Raw genomic sequence first — 6132 nt, forward strand, 5'->3', positions numbered from 1 at the left:
ATTTCTACTCACTACTCTCTGTGGATACGATACCCCCACTCACATGGGGATTATTACTTCGACAACTCCGTGCACTTGCGGAGCAACCTGTCAGTAACCGGGTGAACTCTCAACCCTAGTGTCACTCTAAGGGAGTATTCAAACAACAAGCATTCAAGATTGGAACTCACAAAAACATCAATTAATTGAAAGAATAATAAACAGATTCAAAGAAACTAATACATACTAGGGTTCACAAATACCCAAATACCCACTAGGGATTTAGCTCTCCATGGAGTTTAATACAAACGATAATGAAATCAAGTGCAAAAGTAAACAATCCATAGGATAACCCCCTCAATAATCGTGTTGATAGTCTTGTGGAGAGTCCTCTACTCGTCGCAACGATCTCCTCGTCCAGTATAAGATACGCCTCGCCGAATCACTCCGACGAAGGCTCCCTTACCAACCTTCTTCCTAATGAGATGCGATGTCGGAGCCGTAGAACCTCCTCCAAGACCTTGCCAATACCTCTCAAAACCCTAGCCGCAACCCTCTCTCAAGTTGGGGGAAAGATGGAGAAAAGAATGAACAAAAGATAAACAAAGATGCTGAAATCGGGGCTGAATCGGCTTTAAATAGGGTTGGAATCGGGATCTCACACGCTCATGTGGATGCTCCACACGGCGCTGTGGAAATAACGCACGGGCGTGTGGAATTTCCACACGCCCTTGTGGCTTCTCTGTTTCGCTGCTTCTTCGGCTGGCTGTCAACAAAACCTGCTACAACCCCCAGCATGAAGTACTCCTGATTCCATGATTTCATCGAGGTAATGTAAACGGGCACACGTTCACATCGTGGATCGCTTTGCTTCTTCAACAACGGACAAGTGGTAGGGATCTTGTTCTATGTGCACAAATCGGAACGCTTAAGTGTGACTGCCCTTGTGCCCCTCCAAATGGTTGTGCTAACTGAAGTATGAGGAGGTTGGCGCACATTCTCGCGTCTCGCATCCGACCTATGTCTTCACGTTTGAACCTTAGTAAGATTTCCTCCAACATTGGTGCATTGACGGTACACATTGGCTTCTTTCTCTAACATTCATCTTCACAACCCAATCTGCGTAAAAGAACATAAATGTACACATTTTAATGCTAAAACCCGACAAAAATAATGCAAATCATAAGGAAAGAATGCTTCGCATTCTTATCGCACAAGCACATATCAGCACTATTTGGTGGAATCTTGGAAAAAACAAACGCGAAGACACAAGTGGGGATCTAAGATACGTGAATGTTTGTCAACCTGCATGTATTCAAGCCATTACAATAAGTTGGAGGGGCACGAAGGCAGTCACATTTGAGTATCCCGACTTGTGCATTGATAGCAAGATCTTCAACAATGAGGTTTTTGATTGAAGAAGAGTTGTGATTTAAGCCATAAACGTGTGCCCATTTATATTGTCTCAATGAAAAGTGTGGAATTAGGAGTGTTTTGGCGGAGTACTGTACCAGACAATGTAGCAAAAAAACTGTAGCAATATACTGTAGCGGTTACTGTTCACAGCCGGCTGAAAATCAGGTTTCTAGAGAATCCACACAGGCGTGTGGAAAGTCCACAGGGGTATGTGGATGCCCGATTCTAGCCCTATTTAAACCGCGATCCAACCGATTTTGGGAGCCATCTTTCATCATTATTCCCATCTTTTCTCTATCTTTTGAGAGGCTTGCGGCTAGGGTTTAGAGCGGGTTTTGGCAAGGCTTTTAGAGTGGTTCTCCGGTTTCGATGCCGCGATTCTCTTGGAAGATAGTTATTAGGGGAGCTTTCGTTGGCACCGATTCGGCGAAGTGTGCCCTAGACTTGACAAGGGAACCTTTGGAGAGGACAAGACCACTCCACAAGACCATCGACACGGATACCGAGGGGGTTTTCCTATGGATTACTTGTTTTTACTTTCGATTTCATTATTGATTGTATCTTGCTCCATGGAGAGCTAAACCCCCACCTGTGTACCTGGATTTTGTAAACCCTAGGATGTTATTGCTTCTTTGACCTTTTATTATGCTTTCCTTAATTGATGTTTTTAATTGAGTTCCAATCTTGAATGCTTATTGAATGATTTCTCTTTTAAAGTGACACTAGAGTTGAGAGTCTATATTGGTAACCTTTGTGAATATGTGACACGCCATGAGGGTTAGACAAAGCTAAATTGGAGAGGGTTGAGAGGGTGAGTCGAGAGGTAGCGGAACGTCCCATTTTCCCTCCGGTGTAATTTATCCTATCTCCGTTTCCTAGAGTTTTTTGCGGTCACAATAGAGTGAAGTGCTAAATGATGAAATCCGCTGGGGCTTAGTTACACAAGCGATAGAGTAAAGCGTTGAAGTAAACTTTAGTATCAGGGGCTTAATTGTGACTAGGGGCCTTTCACTTAGACCAAAGGGTTAAGCCTACATATAGGAATAGGGTTTATCACTTAGAATCCCTAGAGCTTTTTGCAACTGTATATAGTGTGAGGTGTTGAGACTGAGCGATTTCTCTACCAGGGCATAGTATAGAGTTAGTCACAATTGACCTTAGGTTTGGGACCGTGTGTGTTAGGATTTCCACGACTCATTAAGCATCAGTTAGGAGACATAATAGTTGGTCTTGCACTTAAAACATTAGTCCTAGGGGAAACATTGTCCGAGTACCTGACTTCTATCGATGGTCTTTTCCTCTCAATTTTATTGTGCCTCTCTCTCTTATTTCTTTTATCTCTTTTTATATCAATCTCATTCATTATACCATCGATTTATTCTCATCATAGATCTCTTTTTATATCAATCTCATTCATTATACCATCGATTTATTCTCATCATAGTTGATAGTAATCGTTGTGTTTCTATTCACTATTTCCTGTGGATACAATACCCATTCACCTGGGATTTATTACTTCGACAGTCATGCTCTTGCGGTTTACACGCACATGATGTCCATGCTGACCTACCTAGCACATTAGGTCAGCATGGACATCATGCGCTTACACGATCGTGTCTACCCCTTGAGATTTTGGGGAATTCTGCTCAGATAATCAGGGGGAAGGACACGCCATGAACATGATTGCGCTTGTCCCTAGTTCACATACCATAACACTGATGGTCATGGCACGCAGATTGTTGAAACACCGATAATTTAACAAAGAGAGTGATGCAAAGGGCCCAATCGGTCATTCCACCATCCCAGATTGCTGAAACACTGATAATTTAACAAAAGGCTATAATATTATTGCACCATATGCATAGGATATCTAGCTTCAAAACAACAAGAGTCGTAATACACAGAGCTATTCAATGATGGCCATCAATTGCTTCTCAAGTCCAGTGCATGAGATCGAGTCATCATGACTTCTATACTTCTATCATAAACGATCTCTATCTTTCAATAAAAGCACCAAAATAAAAGGTTCACACAGGATAATGGTAGAGAAGAGAGAGAAAGAGAGAGAAGAGGGGAAGGAAGGAGGGAAGGGGGAAGGGTCTTGTCATTCCACCATCCTAGATTGCTGAAACACCGATAACTTAACAAAAGGCTCATAGTATTGTTACACCATATGCATAGAATATCTAGCTTCCAAACAATAAGAGTCGTGGTGCACAGAGCTATTCAGTGATGGACAATCTCTATCTTTCAATGAAAGCACCAAAATAAAAGGTTCACAAAAGATAATGGTAGAGAAAAGGGAGAAAGAAAAGATAATGGTAGAGGAGAAGGAGGGGGAGAGAGAGAGAGAGAGAGAGGTAGAAGAGGGAGAAAGAAAGGATAATGGTAGAGGAGAGAGAGAAGAGAGAGATGTGTGTGGGGGGGAGAGAGAGAGGGAGAGAGAGAGAGAAAGAGAAAGAGAGAGAAGAGAGAGATATGTGTGTGTGTGTGTGTTGGGGGGAGGGGAGGGGGCACAAAGGATTGAAGAAGAGATAGGGAATATTTTTTCTCTATGATTCTTCATCCTTTATATGGTAGTGTAGTATTTGTTACAACCGTTTTCATCGTAACATCCTATGTCACCTTACATTTCCACTAACAATTTTTCTTAATAACCTCTCAGACATGATAAAATCAGCGAATTTGGTGAGCCTGGATGACAGCTTATTTGGCGCTCACTTGGACGTGCCTACCACATATATTATGCTGCAGATCACTGATGCTCGCCACACACATTACATCTCATCATGACATACTGTCATATTTTTTATAAACATAAAATCAAAATTATTCTTAGTACCTAAAGCACATAACTCTCCTTAAACGTCAGCATTGGTGATGATTCCCACAGTAGAGGGAGCTATGATAGCCACAAGTAGCTGAGATTATTATGCTTGAGTTCATTTTGTATGTACAATGGTTGGCGTATAAAAGCTGACTCTCAGAATTATTAAACACAAATACTAAAGGCTCATTTGGCATTGTTGCCAAATCTTTGTTTTGTTGCCAATTCCAAATTTTTGAAACAAAATAAAAAAAACACGTTTGGTAAGGTGTTTTTGTTTCCAAAAATTTTGAAAACAACACCCATGTTTCCAAAAAAAAATGGAAACACAATTTTTTTGTTTTCAACTATTTTGAAAATGTTTCCAAAACTTTAACTTAACTCATTAATGATATTAATTGTTTTCTCTCTCATAAGCATTAATGGTTTAGATACACTTTTAAGGATCTTTAACTATTTTTTTTTTCTTCATAATTGTTTTTTTTGGTTTTTTCTCGTTCTCAAAATTTATTTTCTTCCATCTTTTTTTTAAGATTTATTTCTAATTTTTTAAGACAATTAGGAAATTTAAGATAGAGATTTGAGATTTTTTTTAAATTTTCTTTAGTTTTTTTTCTTTTTAAATTCCTCCTCATTTTCCCAAAAAAAAAATCTATATATCATGTGTTCCTTTTTTTGTCACCAATATAAATTTATAAAAATTTGGCATTTCTATATTTTATTTTTTTATAAAAATATATAAAAAAAACTTTGTTTACTAATGCGACTTAATTTTGTGTACTAATATAAAAAATTATAAAAATTATATTAATATAAATTAAGAAAAACAATACAAAATTTTATAATATTAATATTTTTGCTTTTTGCACTTTTTGCTTTCCCAAACATAAAACTTTAGTATCCAAACATTTTTTGTTTTCAAAAAAATTGCTAACAAAACAAAAACAAAATAAAATCAAAATAAAAATAAAATAAAAATAAAAAACAGAAAAACAAGACTCCTAAGTTTCTTAAATTAAAATACTAAACTGAAAATCAAAATACTAAATTGTCGGGGCAAAAATTACGCACCCTATGATGAAATAATTAGTAGAATAAATCATTGAAAAGAATGTTAGATATAGACTATATATTAGAGAGAATCTTTGATAAACGAACCAAAAATTACATTTGAGGATGCGAATTAATGATCGATAAATTGCTCTTCATCAATCAAAAAAATGTTTACCACATTCTCAATGTTGTGAACATATATTATTTGAAAATCCTCTTGATTAATCATGGGCATGTCATGCACTACAAAAAAAATCATGGGCATCAAAGTCCTTGATTAATCTCCAATGTTGGAAGATAGACCTAAGTAACCTGTCTTTGCTCCTTGTACCCAACAATGACGACATACAACAGCATAATGTACAACAAAGAAAAAGTTGAACTCAAATAGAACCTGAAGACTGCACTATAAAATCTAAAAAGATACATAGATCTGCTAAAATGAGAAGACCAAGAAAAGGGGGCAAAGCACCTTATAACAAACCATAAATTTGGTAAACAAACATTGATAATGAAAATCCCCATGATGTAAAAAGTAAAAATAAAAATAAAGCAAAGCAGTACTCTGAAAAACATACAATGATAAAAGTAAAAAAAAAAAAAGGAAAAGGAAAAATTGGAAAAACATGTAGCACTTGAAATTTGGACAGTCAGAATCTAAAGGTAACTAAAAAATTAAATTCTATCAAGAAGAACAAACTGATTATTGATAAAATTTCAAGGATTATTTGCTAAGAAGCAACTACATATATAGGTTTATAAATTATGTATTATTAATTATTAAAACCCAAAGGTTTCGAATTCAAATTTTTGGTGTTTAGATTTCGTAGTTAACATTTAAATCATTTGGTTGCGTG

The sequence above is a fragment of the Dioscorea cayenensis genome, chromosome 20 (genome assembly GCF_009730915.1).
Source record: "Dioscorea cayenensis subsp. rotundata cultivar TDr96_F1 chromosome 20, TDr96_F1_v2_PseudoChromosome.rev07_lg8_w22 25.fasta, whole genome shotgun sequence".
NCBI lineage: Eukaryota > Viridiplantae > Streptophyta > Magnoliopsida > Dioscoreales > Dioscoreaceae > Dioscorea > Dioscorea cayenensis.